Source organism: Macrotis lagotis, chromosome X (assembly GCF_037893015.1).
Source record: "Macrotis lagotis isolate mMagLag1 chromosome X, bilby.v1.9.chrom.fasta, whole genome shotgun sequence".
NCBI lineage: Eukaryota > Metazoa > Chordata > Mammalia > Peramelemorphia > Peramelidae > Macrotis > Macrotis lagotis.
Window position 1 is genome coordinate 405,112,424 of NC_133666.1, and position 21,916 is coordinate 405,134,339.

The 21,916-nt window shown below is 34.5% G+C and overlaps 1 pseudogene; it reads right to left on the minus strand.

The window, feature by feature from the left end:
* Nucleotides 1-15,769: 15,769 nt before the first annotated feature.
* LOC141499739 (NADH dehydrogenase [ubiquinone] flavoprotein 2, mitochondrial pseudogene) lies at nt 15,770-16,629 on the minus strand (annotated as a pseudogene).
* Between the last annotated feature and the right edge of the window lie 5,287 nt (nt 16,630-21,916).

A 21,916-nucleotide genomic window follows, 5' to 3' on the forward strand; every position in this document is an offset into this window, starting at 1 on the left:
TATTATATCTTCCCTTTTGGGGGTTGTATACAATTTGATGTTCTTGACTAACGTTTTTTTTTGTCCTTCCCCTTTTTATTTACCTTTTAATGCTTCTCTTGAGTTGTGTATTTGGTCATTGAATTCTCTGGTCAGTTCTGGCCTTTTTCTCAGGAAATTTTGTAAGTTCTCTATTTCATTGAACATTCATCTTTTCTCCTGGCAGAATATGTTGAATTTTGCAGGGTAGTAAATTCTTTGTTGTAATCCCAGGTCCTTTACCCTCCAATATATGATATTCCAGATCCTTCAATCCTTCAGTGTTGAGGCTGATAGGTCCTGTGTGTGTCTTATCAGGTTTCCTTTATATTTAAATTGTTTCCATGTTGCTGCATGAAAGATTTTCTCCTTTATTGGAGAGTTTCACTTGAACAGCCCTTAGAGCTTTTATCCTGGGATCTCTTTCTGGATGGGTTCTGTGCATTCTTTCTTGCATGATATTTTCTGGGTTCTTTTATTGCTCTAAGCTTTTTTTTTTTTTTTAGGTTTTTGCAAGGCAATTGGGGTTAAGTGGATTGCCCAAGGGCACACAGCTAGGTAATTATTAACCATCTGAGTTCAGATTTGAACTCAGTTACTCCTGACTCCAGGGCCAGTGCTCTATCTGCAGCTCTAGTCTTTTTGGTAGTCTGATGATTTTTAAATTATCTCTTCTGGGTCTATTTTCCAGGTTGTTTGTTATTTCTAAAAGATACTTTACATTTTCTTCAATTTTTTCAGGCTTTCTTTTTTTGATAGAATCTTGTAATCTCATATATTCATTGGTTTCTATTTGTTTAATTCTAATTTTCCTAAATTAGGTTTTGTCTTTCCTTTTCCAGTTGATTATTTTTTGCTTTTAATGGAGTTGATTTCTTTGGTTAATTTTTCATAATTTTCCTGCATGATTCTCATTTCTTTCTTACATTTTTCTCTCTTCTTCAGTTTTTAATGTATTTTTTAAACTCTTCTGTGAACTTTTGGATTTGAGTCAAATTCATAGACTCTTTTGAGACCTAGTGTGAGTAATTTTTCACTAATTTCTTCTTCTGACATGGCATTGTTACCATCTTTATGTGCAAAGTAGTTTTCTAAATTTAGTACTCTTTTAGCTTTTTTTTCTCATGGGGTATAGGGAGTATAAAGGAATATAAATCCAAGCTTTTTATGATGGGGCTGAGGTATGATCCCTGACTTTTTGTTGGCCAAGATGTTGCCTATATGGTCTAGGCCTTGCCTTTGTAGAGGTTTATTTCCTCCTTTTTGACCAGGTTCTGTCTATGCAGTGGTTTTATCCTAACCCAGTTATGTCTTTTGCCCCAAGAGTTCAGACTAGGTTTGGGGTTGGGCCCCTCCCTACTGTCTTGTTATCTAGTTTTCTGGACCTGTGTTGTTGTCAAGCTGTTGGGATCTGTATTGTGGTTTAAAAACCTCCTATTGGCTATCCACCTCCTCCAACCTCACTTGGCTGTACTTCCCCTTTTCTCCTAAAGAGACAGACGTTTACTGAAGATCCTACATGATGTCTACCATTGAACACTTCTTTGGATCTTCTCTTTTTTCTTGGTGGGATCTGTAGCTTTCATATCAGTGCAGAGGTTTCATTTTTCTTTGGTAGGGAAAATCTCCAGGAGCATGTTAGCTTCAAATTGTCATCTAGGCTTTCCTTCCCTTTCCCTCTCATTTTTTAAATGAAGAAATGGAAGTTCATGGGGTCTGAGTTGGTTCTCCCAGGGCATGAATGAAGAGAAAAATGTGCTATTAAAGGTAATTACTTCTTCCTCAGAGGGAAGACCAGATAACCAGATTGTAGAGAATAGGACCTCTATGTCTGAAAGGGATTCTAGGATTTTGTCAATGATATTGTTCTCAGAATCCACACTGTGGGGCATATTTAAAGGTGAAAACACCTTGAAGTACAACTTCCGGGCATGCCAATCCATTCCCCTCTTCTAAGTAGTAAAAACACTTAACATCTGCAAGACATCATACTTAGTACCAGGAAAATAATGACAAGACAAAACAGCAATCCCTCCTCTCGAGGAGTTTATTTTACATTGGAGAAGATTTTTCTGAAATGTGCAGTAAAATTGACATGCCTTTTAATAAGTTGTCCTGAGATAATAATATATACTAAAATACCCTTGTTATACAATCAGTTCTAAGCTTCTTAAGAGAGACTTTCAGGGTGTTGTTCCCCTTAATGCTTCTTCTGACTGCCTGTGTGAGTTCTCCATAAAGAAATTTTTTTGGCAAGAATACATCTAGTATTTGAACAATGTGCCCAGGATTTCATAGTTGCATTCTCTGTAGTAATGTTTGAAAGCTTGGCAGTTTAGCACAGGAAAGGACCTCAGTGTCTGGTTACCTTCTCCTGCCAGGTGATCTTCAGAATCTTCCTAAGACAATTTAAATGGAAGAAATTCAGTAGACTGTCCAGGTTTCACAGACATACAACAATGAGGTCAGCACAATGCTTCTGTAGATCTTCAGTTTGGTAGTCAGTCTAATGCCTCTTCTCTCCCATACTTTCTTTTGGAGTCTCCAAATATGCTCCAAAATACTGATCTAGCTCTGGCAGTGCGAGTGTCAATCTCATTATCAATGTGAACCTCCTTGGAAAGGACACTGCCAAGAGAGGGAACTTTCCACAGTATACAAACTCCTTTTGCTGTAATCACTGGTTCCACATATGGGTGGTGTGGTGCTGGCTGATGGAGCGCCTGTGTCTTCTTGATGTTAATTGTTAGACCAAGTAGCAGAGAATCAATCCATACTTTGTTGCAACTCAGCTTCAGAGGCTATATTCAGTGCACAATCATCTCCAAACAGAAGATCATGCACCAACACTCCTTCCATCTTTTCAAGTTAAAGAATTTGCCATCAGTGTGGTAGCTGACTTTGATGCTGTGTTCATCTCAGTGAAAGCATTTGATAAAATGGCTGAAAACATCATGCTAAAAAGTATGGGAGTAAGGTCAGATCCTTGTTTCACTCCTTTGGTGACCAGGAAATCTCGAGAGCATTGTCTACTATCCAGAATCCCCCAGGCAAGCATGCCATTATGAAATTGATCTACAATACTGATGAACTTCACTGGACAACTACATTTTGGCATAATTTTCCATAAACTCATGACTGATGGTATCAAATGCCTTGGTCAGTTCTGTAAATGTTTTATACAGACATCTGTTCTTTTCCTGGCATTTTTCCTGAATTTATCATGCAGCAAACACTGTATCAATTGTTCCCTGACCTTTTCAGAATCTACACTAACTCTCAGGGAGATGGTCATCTTCCAAGTGAACGATCAGCCTATTGAGGACTCCAGCAAGAATCTTATTAGCAATGATTAAAAGAGAAATACCCTGTGATTGTCACAGGACACTGTTTCCTTTGTCTTTATAGAGATAGATGATGGAGAAATCCTAGAACTCTTGGGGGAATAACCTCTTCATGCTGCTTTTGGATGAGCAAGGCGGGGGCCTTGTAGATCTCAACTGGAAGAGAATTAGCATCAGGTGCTTTGCCACTTGAAAAGAGTGTTTGTCTTAATAATAAGTAGAAGAGAGGGGGAGGGGTTTGAGATAGAGATCATTAGGTTGCAATACCCTAGATAAGAGGTGACAAGACTAAACTAAGATGATTATGAAATAAATAAAAGAATGAAGGAGCTATTGAGTAGGTGGAATTGATATAGCTTGATGACTTGATTAGAACAGTATTGAAGGAGAGTGAAGAGTTGAACCAATATATTGAATAATATGGTTATAGGCTAGAACACTGAGCTAGAATAATAATAAAATGGTAATTATAATTGACTAAGAATAAACATAAAGTTCTGAAAGTAGTTTTTGAAAATCAAAGCATAAGAAAGATTGGATGAGATTTAACAATTATGTTGTTTTTGTTTTGTTTTGTTTTGTTTTTGGAGTTGGGGGAGGACAAAGGAGGAGGCCTTAGATATCATGAGTTTTATACCAGATCGCCACAATAAAGTGAGTCTTTCAATTATAAAATGAATCACTTGAATTTTTGAGTTCCCCAGTGTATATAAGAAATTTGTTTATACTATTCTATTAGCCTATTAGGTGTGCAATAGTACTATCCAAAACCAACACTGTATGTACTCTAATTTAAAAAAATACTTTATTGATTAAAAAACTTTATTGAAAAACTGTTATCATATAAACCTTTAGTGAGTTGTAATCTTTTTTGCTGGTGGAGGATCTTACTTTGATGTGTTTAATTTTATCAAAGTGTTGGTTGTTGAAGGTTGGAGTGACTGTGGAAATTTATTTAAATAAGACAATAGTGAAGTTTGCCACATTGATTGAATTTTCCTTTCAAAAAGGATTTCTCTGAAGTAAAATTGGAGCCCAACATCTCAAACTCTGCCATTGATTTATCAACTAAGTTTATATAATATTCTTCAATATTGTGTCTCAAGATATAGGGAGGCCCAAGGAGAGGCTAAAACATGGGGCGATGAATGGTTGATGAAATAGAACACACACAACATTTATTTTTTGTCATCTTATATGGGAAAAATTACAATAATAACATCAAAGATCACTGATCATAAAACATCATTATAGATATATATAATAATAATAATAATAATAATAATAATAATAATAATGGAATAGTTTGAAAATTGTGAGAATTATCAGAATGTGATATGTGATGTGAGCACATACTATTGGAAAAAATGGTGTCAACAGATTTGCTGCCAGTAGACTTGCTCAACGTGATTGCCACAAACATTCAATTAAAAAAAAATAAAAGATGTGTGGAATTCAATAAAGTGAAACAAATTAAAATGAAATAAGTCTGTCCTTAAAAGATTGTATAATCTTTTGTAGAATCTTCCCATTTCTAAGATTCTGTATTATCTTATGATTCCCCTGCCAATATCGAAGCTCTATAACCTTATAATATAGTCAGGTTGCTTGCTTTGTATGCTCCATTTCAAAAGTATTCATTTTGAATGTCCATATTTTATGTAACAGTACATTTTTCATGCAATTGATTTCACATATCCTTACTCTAAATAAAACACCTTTTTATGATAGGTAGAAAACTGACCTAGAAGTACTAGTCACTGTTTTGCTATTCTCTAAACTTTCAGGCAAGTCATTTTACCTCTTCCACCTTTTTCCCTCATCTTAGAGAGAGAGAGAGAGAGAGAGAGAGAGAGAGAGAGAGAGAGAGAGAGAAATAGACACATAGAGAGACAGAAACACAGAGACATATAACAACTTTATATTTTCTTTTAGGTTTTTTCCAAGGCAAATGGGGTTAAGTGGCTTGCCCAAGGCCACACAGCTAGGTCATTATTAAGTGTTTGAGACTGGATTTGAATCCTTGTACTCCTGACTCAAGGGCTGGTGCTTTATCCACTGCGCCACCTAGCCGCCTCAACACAGAGACATATAGAAACAGAAACAGAGACAGACAGAAACACTCACAGAGATGAAATGATCTCTAAATTCCTCTCTAATGCAAATGATTTTTATGATAATTGATTCTCCATCACCAAGAATCAACATTAAGCAACCACAATCTACTAGAGCACACTAAAATATAGTTCATATGGCAATAGGGGAAATGTATGTTCTCCAGCAACAACACACATAAACATTTATTGAATATGCATTATGACACTATGTAATAAAGATAGTTCTCTTTTAAAGTTCTTCTGTTTCATTTTCCTTCATTTGTTATTTTTTCTTTTAATTGTTCTAGGATGGTTAGCATACCATAGCACATGGATTGATAAACTATGATCAAATGACCAAATCTGGTCCACTCCATTTTTATTCAGTCCTCAAGCTAGGAAGCACTTTAAATCACTGTATAAATATCAATTATTATTGTTCACTGGTTAAAGTGGGACACTTCTTGAAGATTTGCTTTCTCTATCTATAATCACCCAACAACAAAAATTCTTTCTGATGCTAAAATGAAGTGAGCCCTGGATTCTAGGAGAATTTAAACTCAAAATGTTTCAGTTGTAGACTAGGCAAACATTTGTATTTAAGACCAGCTTAGTAAGGTGCAAAGAGCTTTATTACCAAAGGATCAACTGGCAGATGATCAGACTGGGCCAAAGGAATCAATTAAATGATTTTATAAAACCCACCAAAAATGATCTTTGATTCTCTGAAAAGTTTTGTTTCTGAAACTTTTCATTTCTGAACTGAAAGTGGCAGTATAGTAGCAAAGGGGAACAAATGATTCATAGACTGGGTAGAAACTATGCTGATTTTTGAAAAGCTACTGTAGTTGAAGTCAAGAAATCCCAGCTTTGATATTTACTAGTTTGTTTGTCCTTAAGCAAATGATTTCACCTCTCTCTGCATCAATCTCTTACTTTTTGAAAGAAGGATAGCACTTGTAATACCTACAAGGGTAGGGATTATCTTTTGACTTTCTCTGTATCCCTAAATATTAACATATTTCCTGGAACATAGTAGCTACTTAATAAATATTTATTGATTGACTGACTATTATAACTTCACATTGAATATGAGCAAATAGTTCATTTACGAAGATAATTAAAGTTTAAGAATCACCATCGAAAATTCTAAGAACGTAAGAATTCCCAGGAGGTCACATTGATAATCAGTGACTTTAGTGAGAAAATTTTGTGGGTAAGTATGATTCAGAATCAAAATCAGAAAGCAACCAAAGACTTAAAAACAATTTGAAAATCTCACAGTGGAACAATATTGGTGATCATTATTAGATGAAAGACAAAGAGGTACCAAACACAGTAAAGAATGAATGACAATGAAAAACAAAATTTACTAATTTTTTCAGGAAAGAATGAAACCAGAATTTATTAAGAATTTACTATGTGAAAGGCACTGTAGTAAGTCTTGAAGGTTATGAATACAATCAAAAAGAAATACAGTCCTTTCCTTCAAGGAGCTTAAATTTGAATGGGGGGAAGACAACACAAAAGGAGCTATAAAGCTTGTATTGGGGATTAGAACTCAATGAGGGACATGGTTTTTGAAGTTCAGAATATCAGAACAGGACCAAAAGGAACAAAATTAAGCTACCTGTGTCACAAAATCGTGGCTCCAGTAGGAAACTCATGAATGGGAGGGGAAGGGGAAAAGAATATGCATTTGAATAGTACCTGCTATGTGCCAAACACTATGTTAAGCACTTTAAAATTATAAATCATTTGATTTCATTTTCAACATGAATTGGGTCCTATTATCATGTCCATTTTATAGTTAAAGAAACCGAAAAAGTCAGAGATTAAGTGACTTGGCGAGGATCACACAGCTAATGAGTTTTTGAGATCTTATTTGAACCCATGTCTTCCTATATCCAGGGCCAGTGCTTTGTCCACTTCAGCACCTAGCTGCAAGGAGTAAAGGATAGACTTTATGGAAGAATATTCCAGGGTCAGCTGAGCACATGAGTGTTCCAAGGCAAGGGAGGTCTTAGGAAAAGAGAGAAGTTCCAGAAAGAGTCAATAATAGAGAAAATATAGCTCTAAAAGTCAGAAAGACAGAGCCAGAGTCAGAAGGAGACATGAAATTATTGATTATAGACATAGCAGGGATTGCACTATTGGGATCATACATCTCATTGGAACTCATATTATGGGCAGTAGATATTTTTCATCTGCTTAGTTTTTCCTGTGGTGATGGTAGGTCAAATATTTTGAGTGTTTACAATTTTTTTTCCCCAAGAGGCTTTGTTTTTTCTAAGACTTAAAGCAATGAGAATATGCAGTGAATTCTTCTTAAGCTTGGGTTCCATGCTGGATTATTTCTCTATGATATTGGTTATCATTTTTGGTGAGCATAGGTCTCCCTTTTTTGTGCCTCAAATAATACTAGATAGGCAAGTCAACAAGGTTATCCTTGCTATTGTATCTTTCAAGGATAATATTTTTTATGTATGAATGGTAGACAGATTTTGATACAGAACTTTAAGATAGTGTTTTGATTGCTCCAATCAAATGCCTTTTAAAATAAAATTGAATCAGGTTTTTCTATCTTTTAATAAGTAATGTGATGATAAAGTTGTGGTCCATTATGAATATTATTTGTAAGATTCTACTTTCTCTTATAGTATCTTTATGATGGATGCTTTCAATGTAGGTATAAATTCTCCTAAAATTTTTTATGTAATAGGAAAGTAGATATAGAAAAGAAAGCTGTCTTTTCAGTCAGCCAAACAAGTAAGTGTTGTTACATTCTTATTCCACTGGGAAGTCTCAGGCACTGGGGATATAAAGAAAGAGGAAAAATAACAGTCCCTATCCTCATGGATATTATATTCTAATATGAGAGACAACATACAAAAAGAAACATGGATAAATGATATATTCAGAATAAGTTAGGGATAAACAAGAAGGGGAAGGAGCTAATTTAAAGGTAGACCAGAAAAGACTTTTGCAGAAAAAGAAATTTTGAATAAAACTTTAAGGAAATGGAAAGCAGAAAATAGAGATGATAATGGATAGTATTCCAGGCATGGCAGAAGCAGCAGAAATTCATAGATGTCGTGTCATGAGAAAAGAGTAGCAAAGATGTCTTTGCTACTGCAATGTAGAGTATGTGGATAGGGATGAAGAAAATTTTCAGTAAACATTAATGTTGATTTCCAGCACAGATCACTTCTATGAATACCATGCAAGAAGTAAGAAGCCTGAAAAGAAGAACAAAAATTGGAAAGATGGGAAGACATCAGCCTATGAAGGCTTTAAAAGTTAATGATAAGATTTTACATTTGATTCCAGAGTTAATAAGGGTCTAACATGGTTCATTTATTGAGTCTATATGTAGACATGTACTTTAGAGAAATGGAGGATAGAAAAGGAAGGGTAGGGGGACCAATCTTTAGGCTATTGAAATGGTCCAGACATGAGGAGATGAGGATTTGTACTAGAATGGTAGCACTGTCAGAGGAGAGAAGGGAGTATATACAAGAGATATTGTAAATGCAGAATTGGCAGGCCTTAGGAACAGGTTGACTATGTAGTATAAGAGAAAGGATGAGTTAAATATAATACTTGTATTTGAAGTTAGATGGATGGAAGGATATTTACATTTGATAAAAATAGGGAAGAGGAGAGGATTTTGGGGGAAAGAATGAGTTCAGTTTTGTACTTGTTGAGCTCATCTTTAGTTTCATACATTCTTTTTTTTAAGGTTTTTGCAAGGCAAATGAGGTTTAGTGGCTTGCCCAAGGCCATACAGCTAGGTAATTATTAAGTGTCTGAGACTGGATTTGAACCCAGGTACTCCTGACTCCAGGACTGGTGCTTTATCCACTGCACCACCTAGCTGCCCCTAAAAAATGAATATTCTTAACAATAATAGCTTGCTCTGATGTTATTTAATGTGTACCATGTCCAGTTCCTATCAATTCTTTTATCCAAGTATGTTTTCATGATCTAAATAGAATTTTGTATACTCATGAAGCCTTTGGAATTTTTCATTTCTTGTTCCTGATTCATATTTTCCCCCTCTTTCTCTCTCTCTATAATATTATTTGTATAACATATATATGTATATGTATATACATGTTTATATACATATATGTATGTATTATATATATATATATATATATATATATACACATATTTGCCAGCTTCACTTATTCACATCATTGCATTGAAATTGCTGAGTATTGAAGTATATTTTTATTTAGTCTGGATGGTCTTATCATGTTCTTTGAAAAGTTTCTCTCCTTTAAATCTTCTGTATCAGTGGTTAGTAAGGCACAAATATTTTCATAGAGTTCTTTTCACAAATACAGGATGCCCCCAAGTCTTAGTGACTAAGTTCTAATAACATTCCATTATGATTTTGGGGACACCCTGGATTCATTATAAGCACCAAAATAAAAGATGATCAAATGCCTCGAGGAAGTGCTGTTTATTTTAACCTTTGAGCATAATTAAAATCAATTTCTCTATTCACTCAACTCCTTTATTTTCCTCTCTAAAGGGTACTATGAGACATTCTTTCATTTCTTGTACTTTCATTTATAATGAGAATGTCAAAATTGATATTATCAATTTCCTTTAGATGCACATCCACTTGTTCACTGAACAATGGTCAGACATTTAGATTTTCAATAGCTTAATTAAAACTCATAGAAGTCTAAAAGAATTGTGATTCTTAGCACTCTGTTGCCTCCTTTTCTATTTTGTTTTGCAGAAACAGAAATGGTCATGAAGTACTAAGGATGACTTTTTGTGTGTATATTTAAGAATATGTATATATTTGCATGTATATATATATATTGCTATTTGTCCTTCATTCTCAAAGAGGACCATAATATTAAGGAAATGATGCCATTATATACAAGGGAATTGGATTTAAGTGAGGGAAGGCTGTGAAAAGTCACCAGCCTTACTTTCTCCTTCAAAGTCATCTGGGTTCTGTTGCCAGATATGGATGAGTATGATAGGAGATGGCCCTGATGCAGTGGGAGACCTTGCCCTTTTTAAGCTAAGGTCTTTAATACATCTCATTTGACTGTGGCTATGACCATTCACTGATCTAGGCCAGGTAAGTATACACAGATGTGGAGATATCTATGTATCTATATCTATATCTATGTATGTGCTAGTTTCATTTATTGTCATAAACAAAAAAATATTTCTAATTGGCTATCCTATGACAAGTAGTAATGATCAGCATCTCCATACTTCAATAGTTTAGTCATCAGAAAGCAGAACTGGTGTCTTGCCAGGACCATATTGCAAACTTTTTCAGAATCATATAAACCTGTCATAATTTGCACACCATTGTTATAGTTGTTTGAAATCCAGAATCACTCCAGTCATTAGCAGTACTTACAGTTGAGAATCAGATCATAATAAAATGCAATAATTTGAACAATAATAAATAAGATAAAGATGAGAAGATACTCATGTGACTAAAAGATCTGACCTCTTTAAGTAAGCTATAGTCAAAGTAAAGACATTAACTCTATTATCATTTGCTAATGAGGTTTAGCAGTATAAAAAAGAGGGAGTGAGAGGGAGAGGGAACAGGGCATATGGTGCTCCATGTGGGTTAAGGAAGAGCAAGTGAAAGCCCCATCCTTCTAAACGGGAGGCTGGAAGAAGCAAGAGGGTTGAAGAGGCAGCTCTTCCTATTAAATACCTTCTGCAGTATGTTGAGTAGAAGGTGGTAGATGGGGTGTAGTCCTACATGTTGAAGTCAGATATCCCCAATGGTAAGCCATGAAATAGTCCTTCCTGTCTCAAGATTCTCGATCACCAAGTTCAACATGCTATTTCCTGCCTTGTTCAGGGCAAAGTTAAGTGAAAAAGGGAAAATGGGGACAAGATATGCAAATCAGCAAGAGTCAGTTTACATCTGAAGAATGGGGAACCGCCACCCATTTAACAAGATTTAACAGCATCTAAGACCACAGATTCTGTTTCTGCTATATTCATATTTCTCTACATCATTTCCCTGAATTATATGGATAAGCATGAAATGAAACAATTGCTTGGTGGGTTTTTATTTTAATTTTATTTTAATTTCACAATTATAGTGAATTTTGAATTAGAACACTGAATTTTTCCCCATAATACCCAGTGTTTCATGGTAGGAATTCTTAATGGCACCCTAGTATCTGATGTAAGGAGGCATTCCAAAATACACAGGAAAACTACCAGGTAATTTGAGTTCAAATCCCAGGTCTGCCACTTGTTACATTTATGAGCTTGGACAAATCACTGAAATTTTTTGGCTCTTACTTTCTTCATTTACCAATGAGGATTAGAAGTTTGGACTAGATGTCTAAGGTTCTTTCCAGCTAGAGATCTGTATTGTGCCATATTTCCCCATGTAAAAGATGCTCCCATATACAAGATGCACCTTAATTTTGGGGCTTGAAAATTGGGGGGAAAAGTATTACATAAAGTTATTGAACTCAAATTGTATTCATCCTGAAATTCTGCTCATAGCTTTTGGGCATCTTTTGGGCAAGTCTGGTCTGTGGACACAAGCTTAGGCAATCTATTTTGTGAACTTCAAGCACAAATTGTGTCTCATTTGAAATAAATCACTTCTTTTTCATCAACAATTCTTCTGGCCTGCTGCTGAACCATCCTTATTGGACACAAGAATTCCAACGTCCCTTTGTTCTTCAATCCATATCTTCAATTCCCTCTCTAGATCAGGACATTTATTTGACTTGCCTCTCATGACCTTCTTTTGCTGGGGCATTTCCAGTAGGGTTTCTTCTTTCTGTAGCCCGTCTCAGATTGTTTTCTCAGTTGGAGGAGGACCAGACTGATGTTCAGCAGCACGACTTCTGTTCTGAGCCATTTCTGGGCAGAATGTAGCAAAACATAACCCAAGATACCAGTAATAAATGCAAAACAATGAGCACAAAGACAACAAATCAAAAAAAAGTATGAAATGAAAGTAAAAAAAGTACAACCACTGTATAAGCTCCCAGTTTTTAGACCCCAAATTTTTTGGAAAAGGGTGTGTCTTATACATGGGGAAATATGATATGCTCTAAAAGGATTGTAAAGGTTAGGGATGATGTTTTTATGGGGGGAAACAAGCAATGGGATGTTATCAAGAAAATCTCAGTAACTACTCATCCTACCTTTGTATTGCTATGAGATAATTCTGAAAATGGCTTATGCATATGCTAAGGGTATTCTTGATGAAAACATAAAAAAGACAGGCAGAGTTTTGCAGACAATTGCTTGTAGCAAAAACATAGCAGTGTCCCTGGGGCAAATGGGGCAAAACTTTACAATTCTTGATTCAATTCTCTTAAGGTTTTAAGTTTCAGGGAAGCTGCCAATCAGCAATGAGGGTAAAAGTTCCTCACCAGGTACCCCCTTTACTGCTAAAATTGCAATTCTGCTAACTAAACAGTAGTTAATATCTTTAGACTCAAACAACTGACTGAGAAGTATAGGTGATATAAGCTAACATATTAAACTGTATTATTCTTTCATTTTTATTATTTTGAGGGAATGTTTGAGTTAAAAGGGAGACAATGTAGAATTCAAAGGTTCTCTCCAAACATGGTATCTCTTAGTCATATATAAAGATCTAACCTACTTTTGATAAGAGTATTGATATCAAATGAGCTTCAAAACAGAGATACTTTTTACCATAGGTGTTGACTAGTGTCATGGAAAACATCTTGTACAAAATGTCTTGTAGGAATAATGTTCTTTAATATTTATATAAAGCTTTATATACACTATTTCACTTGATCTTCAATATAAGGATACATAAGATACATGACATCATATCTATTCTAAGATGAGACTAGAATTAAACAACTAATATGTATTTGAAATTTATTGAAATCCAGTTTTTCCTTACTGAAAGCCCAATCATCTGTTCATTATGCTATACTGCCTATCCAAGCAAAAAAGAATTTTTTATTGTTTGCTATGTTCTAGTCACCTATGGCATTGTACTCAATTTAAAAGAAAATAAAAGATTTTACCCTCCAGCAATTAAACTATTAAATTGGATGAAAAATGCTTATTGCCCAGCTTATGTAGGTTAATTATTAACCAAATTAGTCCTTCAACATGAATGTTTGTGACAGGTGCTATTAATAGAAATGAGCTCAGAATTTAGTAACTGAAGAAGCCTGGGCTGGGAATAAGCATTTATTACAAACTAGAATTTCCATGGTCTCAGGTTAATCACTATTTCAAACTCCTAAACATTTAATATCCAGTACAAAATATATGCTGTTAACCATAAAATACTATAATTTCATGAGAATCAATTATAAGTAATCTGAAATAATGGAAGGTAGGCATAATAAGAAGCTGTAATATGCTACCAACAATGATTTCCATGGATGTAATATCACAAAAGATTTATGGAAAACACATATTATTGGAAAAAGAGATTACGAATTATGACAGATAACAGACTTATATAGTAGTATTCTCAAAATAGTATGAGAATTAGAATAATCTCTTGGGTACATTGGGCAAATAACCAATGGCAAAGTAACAAAAAATATTATGTTGGATGAAAAGTTGTAGTTGGATGGTGATCTGCACCTGGAGAGGCACTAATCACTTTGGTAACTTGACATGTCTACTACATCAAAAAGTTTTAAAGTCCCATTCAACCTATTTTTTTCTTTGTAATTGAGTATAGATATTCTTTCTGTCTGCCTGTGTGAGTGGGTCTTAACTGAATCACACATCCAAGTTCTGTTTCTTTGTGAAATGTTATTACTTGGGAAAACATTTGAGATTTTATCAGCCTCAGTCTGGGTTCCTATTAAAAAGATAGTTGATAGGAAAAGGTAGCTCTATCTTTATTATGTTAACCAGTGAGCAACAGAGTTGAAACTAAAGAATGAATGAGTATTTATAATAGGCTTACTGTGTGCTTACTATTTTGACAAAAACTGTGGTAGATTTGGGGGATATTAAAAAACATCACTTTTCTCAGCAAGCTTACATTCTAATAGGGAAAATTATATATCATAAATGGATATATTCAAGATACATATAGAATAGAACAGTGTTTTAAAGAGGAAAACACTAGCAACTGAGGGACAAAGAAAACCTTTTGTAGAAGGTGATTTTTAAATTAAATTTTTTATTTATTAATCTTTTATGTTCAAATGTATTACACTGACAAGAATATCATCAATAGTCTTGAGTTTCAATTTTTTTGAAAAAGTCTCATTTTATTTTATTTTCCCTTTTTTGTTTTAAATTTAAATTCAAAATGAGAAAAGAAAAAAAATTGTCACATGCCCAGCAAACCATAAGAGAGAATTGAAAATATAAAGCAATAAATTTCCACTTCAAGAAAGCTTCCATAATAAATACTACACATTGTGTTCAAATTGTCCATTCTTTTACTTTCCTGTAAGTTTTCTTTTGTTTTCTGCTATGTATTTTTCCTTTAACTCTCCCCACCCATGAAATTTGCAATTAAATAGATACATAAATACATGTATATATATATATACACACATGCATATATACACATATTTAAATTCAATACACATACACATATATTCACCCATACATATATACACAAATGCCCTATATATAGATATATACATACTAATTCATAGATATCTATAATCATACACATATATACTCATAAACATTTATAGACAAATATGTAGTATTATACTATTCTTATTTCCAATTATCTTCTGTTTCTCTGAAGGTGGATAGTATCATTCTTCATTCAAAACTTTCAGGCTCATCATATCGTCTAACACAATATTTCTAACTTATACAATCATTATTTTAAATAGTCTAAAACAATATTGATTAATATTGCTGATGTAATATAATTTCCCTATTTTTCTTTTGATCAAATCTATTTTTAGCTTTAACTTTATCTGAGATCATGACTACTATTCCTGCTTTTTTAGCTTATAAACTCTACCCATGATCTTTATTAACTGTGTGTAACTCTCATTTTTAAAACATCTCTTGAAATCACAACACCTTCTCATTCCTCTACTTTACCTTTACTCATTATATGCCCTTCTATTCCTTAACTTACAACCCTTCCAACAATCCCTCTCTTCCACACATCCTATGCCTTCTTCCCACTGATCCACACATCCTTCTATATACCACCTTATCCTATTTTTTTTAAAGAGGATATTCTGTGGTTTTATTACATAGTATTAATTTTAAAGGTCATGTCATCACTAGGGTAAACACAAACCAAAATATACAATATTAAACATTTGCATTTGTAGGGAGATTTGTTTTAATTTATTTTAATGTACTGAGAAATATTTTCACAGATTTGTTTAGGGTTCCTAAACAAATTCATACAAATTACTTAGAGGCCTGATTGCAAACCAAAACCAGGTCCTTTGGGTGGCTCAGTCAAAGATGTAAGACCACCAGCAAGCTCACAAGAGAAACATTCACTCCTTGGTCCAGGTTTTGGAACATTGCCAGCTTTTAGGTCATCAGGTATCTCTTCAATATCCTTAGGTGTCAAATCTTCATAGTAATTGTCATTTATTTGAACCATAGGTGCATTTACACAGGCACCTAAACATTCTACTTCTATTAGTGTGAAAAGCTTGTCAGGTGCAGTTTCTCCAACCTTAATACCAAGCTTTTTCTGAATGGCCTCCAGTATGCTGTCAGAATCCTGACGCATACAAGGTGTAGAGTGGTACAGACTTGAATATGATACTTTCCAACTGGCTTTCGATTATACATTGTATAAAAAGTTGCTACTTCATAAACTCTCATTGGAGGTACTTGCAAAACTTCAGCAACCTTGTTCATGGCAGAGATGGGCAACCATCCATTCTGCCTTTGGGCTAAGTCCAGTACTGGAAGTACAGCTGCTGCTTTATGTCCCTCTGGGTAATTCTTTACAATTGCTTCTATCCTCTTGTAGTTTTCTGGTGTAAAATCAAATGGAGTATCTGGGTTATTTTCAGGAGTATCTCTGTGCACAAATAAGGCTCCTCCAGCTCCACTTTGCACAGCTGTTTAGTGTAAGCATCTCATCTGTCTCCCCCAGTGGGCGACGAGCGCGGCGGCCCCCGCGCGGAGGGATGAGGACAGGAACATGGTGGAGCGGGTCTCCCGGCTGGCCCCGCCGCAGTCCCAGGGCCACCCACCTTTTCCTATTTTCTCACCCACTAATTTAGTATCCTACCTACAGCCTCCTCTTATTTGCTTTTTGAAGTTAAAAGATTTTTATACCCTTCTATAACATATGTATCGTTCCTTCTTTGACTGATTCCCAATGAGGGTGGGTTTCCAGATCTATGAACATTCCTCTGTTATCAGTTCTTACTCTTTGTCTAAGATGATAACTTTAAAAATCTTTTCTTACACCATTTTACTTTTTAGAAGCCCATTCTTCTCAACTCTACCCCAATCTTTCCTTTGAGTTACACAATGACTAATAATAATCTTGGACATAGACTTTCCTCATATAAATAGTAAACAATTTGTTTTTATTGAGTCACTTGCAATGAAACATTGATATTTCTCTTGGATCTTGTATATAAAATTTCTATTAATTTAGTTTTTAAAAAAAAAACAACAAAGTCCTACAACTCTGATTTCATTGAATGTCTATTTTGTTTTCATTCAACATTATACTTAACTTTGCCAGGTATGATGTTTTCAGCCATTGTACCAGTATTTTACTCTCTTCTACATGTAGTGTTACAAGACCTATGGTCTTTTAATATAATCACTGCTGGGTCTTGTGGAATTCCAATTGTGACTCCACCATATTTGAGTCATTTTTCTTGTTGCTTTTAATATTTTCTCTTTAAACTGAATGTTCTAGTAATTTGGCTATGATATTCTTATAAAGTTTCTTCCCAGGAGATATTTCAGATGGTGACTTTTTTCTATTTCTCCTTTCTCTCTAGACCTAACACATAAGGACAACTTTCTCTTTTATTTGTTTGTTTGTTTGTTTATCTATCTCTTTATTTTTTTATTCATATATACATGTATATTTTAACGTATAAAATTCCCTTCCACCCTCCTTTCCCATCCCCATTCCCTCAGCGGGAACAGTCAGGCTAGCATTGTACATACATATTTTTGATAAACATGCTTACAGATGAGTCATTTTGGTATGAGGAATTAGAATTAAGGGAAAGAGATACATAACATAATTTTTATAAAGTGTTCATCAGATTCTGAAGGAATGTTGTTATTATTTTGTTTTGTTTTTTCTTATTCTGGATAGGGATAACATTATCCATAGAGGACAATTTTCTTTAATTATTTCTTGTGTCTTTGTATTGTTTCTTTTTTTTAAATCTTACCTTTCAGGTAGTTCAGCTATTCTTATATTTTTCTATCGTTCACCTGTTCTCCAGATTAGTTATTTTTCTTATATGATGTTTGATATTTTCTTTTATTTTTTCATTATTTATAATTGGTTGTATTAGTTCTTGATCTCTTATAAGTTCACTTGCTCTTACTTGCCAAACTCTAATTTTCAAGTTTTCATTTTCTTCCTTAAGGTTCTGGATCTCTTTTTCCAGTTGGCTGACTTTTTTTTCATAATCTTGTTTTTCTTGGATTGCTCTTTTTTGTTAATTTTTCCTCAATCTTTCTTATTTGATTTTGAGAGAGTTTTTATCCCAATATCTGGACTCTTTGGGTTTATCAAATAGCAGATTACTATAATTGTTTCCTGCTATTGCACCTAGTGTATTCCACTGGTCCACCATTCTATTTCCTAGCCAATACCAGACAGTTTGGATGACTGATGTTTTATAATATAATATTAGGTCAGGTAGGGCTAAGTCCCCTTCTTCTGCACTTTTTTCATTAAATACCTGGAAATTCTTGGCTTTTTTGTTTCTCCATATGAATTTACTTAGAACTTTCTTCTAACTCATTAAAGTAATTTTTTGGAATTTTGATTGGTAGGGCACTAAATAGATAGTTTAGTTTGGGTAGAATTTTCATTATTATACTATCTCTACCTATCCATGAGCAGTTGATGTTTGCATAGTTATTTAAATCTGATTTATTTTGTGTGAGAAGTGTTTTGTAACTGTTTCCAAAAAGTTTCTGAGTCTGCCTTGGCAGATAGACTCCCAGGTATTTTACATTGTCTGTGGTTACTTCGTTTTTTCTTTTTAGGTTTTCTTTGTAAGGCAAACAGAGTTAAGTGGCTTGCCAAGGCCACACAGCTAGGTAATTATTAAGTGTCTGAGACTGGATTTGAACCCAGGTACTCCTGACTCCAGGGCTGGTGCTTTATCCACTACACCACCTAGCCACCCCCTGAGGTTACTTTGGATGGGATTTCTCTTTCTAGCTCTTCCTGCTGTATCTTGCTAGTCATATATGTATGTATGTATATATATATATATATATATATATATATATATATATATACAGATATATATATATATATATATATATATATATATATATATATAAAGAGAGAGAGAGAGAGAGAGAGAGAGAGAGAGAGAGAGAGAGAGAGGATTTATGAGGGTTTGTTTTATATCCTGCAACTTTGCTAAAATTGCTAATTGTTTCCAGTAGTTTTTTGGATGATTTCTTGGCATTGTCTAGGTAGAGTATCATGTCATCTGGAAAGAGTGAGAGTTTTGTTTTTTTTCTTCCCATTTCTAATTCCTTCAATTTTGTTTTCTTCTCTAATTGCTGAAGCTAACATTTCTAATAGGATATTGAATAGTAGTGGTGATAATGGGCATCCTTTTTTCACCCCTGATCTTATTGGGAATGCCTCTATGCTCTTCCCATTGAATATAATGCTTGTTGATGTTTTCAGACAGATAATGCTAATTATTGTAAGGAACAGTCCATTTATTCCTACACTCTCCAATGTTTTTAGTAGGAATGGGTGCTGTATTTTTTCAAAAGTTTTTCAGCATCTATTGATATGATCTTATAATTTCTGATAGGTTTCTTGTTGATATATTGATTATACTAACAGTTTTCCTTATATTGATCCAACCCTGCATTCGTAGGATGAATCCTACTTGGTCAAAATGTATTATCCCAGTGTTAACTTGTAATCATTTTGCTAAGATTTTATTTAAGATTTTTGCATCTAAATTCATCAGGGATATAGGTCTGTAATTTTCTTTCTCTGTTTTAACTCTTCCTGGTTTAGATATCATCACCATATTATTTTCATAGAAAGAGGCAGAGTTCTGTCTTCCTCCATTTTCCCAAAGAGTTTCATATAGAATTGGAACCAATTGTTCCTTAAATGTTTAGTAGAATTCATTTGTGAGTCTATCAGGCCCTGGAGATTTTTTTCTTAGGGAGTTTAATGATGGCTTGCTGAATTTCTTTTTTCTGAGATAGGGTTGCTTAGGTATTTAATCTCCTCTTCATTTAACCTGGGCAATTTATATTTTTGTAAATATTCATCCATTTCTCTTAGTTTATCAAATTTATTGGCATAGAGTTGGGCAAAATGATTTTGAATTATTACTTTAATTTCCTCCTCATTGGTGGTCAGTTCACCTTTTTCATTTATGATACTAGCAATTTGGCTTTCTTCTTCCTTTTTTTAAATCAAATTGACCAGAGCTTTATCAATTTTATTCATTTTTTCATAAAACCAACTCTTGTTTTTATTTATTAATTCAATAGCTTTCTTGTTTTCAATATTATTAATTTCTCCTTTAATTTTTAGAATTTCTAATTTGGCATTTAATTGGGGGGGTTGTTCTTTCTCTAACTTTTTAGTTAGTTCATTGATTTCCTCTTTCTCTAATTTAATCACATGAGTATTTAATGATATAATATATCCCCTGACAGCTGCCTTGAGTGAATGCCATAGTTTTTGGTTTGTTGTTTCATTATTGTTATAATCTAGGATGAAATAATTATTTATTTATATAATTTGTTGCTTGATCCACTCATTCTTTAAAAGAAAGTTATTTAGTTTCCAATTAATTTTGTGTCTATATCTCATTAGTCAAATATTGCATATTATTATCTCATTCCAGGCCCTTCAATCCCTTAATGTTGATGCAGCCAGGTCCTGCATAATCTGTGGCTCCTTGGTATTTAAATTGTTTCTTTCTGGCTGCTTGCAGGGTTTTCTCTTTTATCTGATAGTTCTGAAATTTGGCCACAATATTCCTTGGTGTTTTCATTTTAGGATCTCTTTTCAGAGGATTTTGATGTATTCTTTCAATAACTACTTTGCCCTCCGATTCCATGATATCAGGACAATTTTCCATCACTAGATCCTGTAATATTAAGTCCAGGCTTTTTTTTCCTCTTCAATGTTTTCAGGAAGTCAAATAATTCTCAGGTTCCCCCTCCTTGATTTATTCTCGAGGTTAGTGGTTTTGCTGATGAGGTATTTTTACATTTTCTTCTATTTTTTTTCTATTTTTTGGTTTTGTTTAACAAGCTCTTGCTGTCTCATGAAGTCATTAGTTTCTGCAGACTCCATTCTTTTTTTAGAGAGGAGTTTTCTGCATTTACCTTTTGCAACTCATTTTCCAGTTGGTCCATTCTACTTTTGAAAGAGCTTTCCATTTGACCAATTGAGGTTTTGAGAGAATTATTTTCTTTTTGCAATTGCCCAATTGAGGATCTGAGAGAATTATTCTCATTTTGTACTTGTCCAATTGTATTTTCCAGTGATTTGTTTTCTTGTTGTAAGGTGTTAATCTTCTCTTGGGTTTCTTTTCCCAAATTTTCCAATTGATTTTTAAACTCCTTCCTTATTTGTTTAAGGAAGTCTTTCTGTGATGGAGAGCAGATCATATTCTCCTCAGAGGTTCTAGGTCTCTCTGAGTTAATCTTTTCCTTCCAAGAATTTTTGTATTGATCCAACTTTCTTCTGACCTTTCTTCATTTTGCTAAGACCTTGAGTTGGGGAGGGGTTGGTTCACAGTGTTTTGGTGTTGGGATCCCTAGAGGCTTTACTCATTGGGTGCAATATCTCCAGCTGGCCAGTAGGGAGTGCTAGAGGTTTTTCTCACTGTGTGCAATTTCTCTTCTGGCCAGTAGGAGGTGCTGTTGGGTCTTTGGCTTTTCTGTGACCTTGATTGAGGTCTTCTCCCTTGGCCTGGAGGGAGCAATTGAAGCTGTTAAATACTTTTGTCTTCAGTCAATGGTGGGCTTTACCCTGGGGTGAGGTCATCCTTATTGTCTGCTAGGCTGGTTCTTCTGCTCACACACCTGTGCCTGGGGCAGAAGGTCTCTAATTGTGTTTGTTCTGGGAAGAGGTCTCAGCTGCAATGCAGGAGGAGCTCAGACCAGAGAAGCCCAGGGATGGTGTCCACAGCTCTCCTGCACCAGAACCCTCCCCCCAGCCCTGTTGGCAAGCTCCAGAGGGTCAGCACTAAAACCAGTGTCTCTGCTCCCTAGTTGACCCAAGCCCCTGCAGTTGACCAGGCTCTATTCCTACTG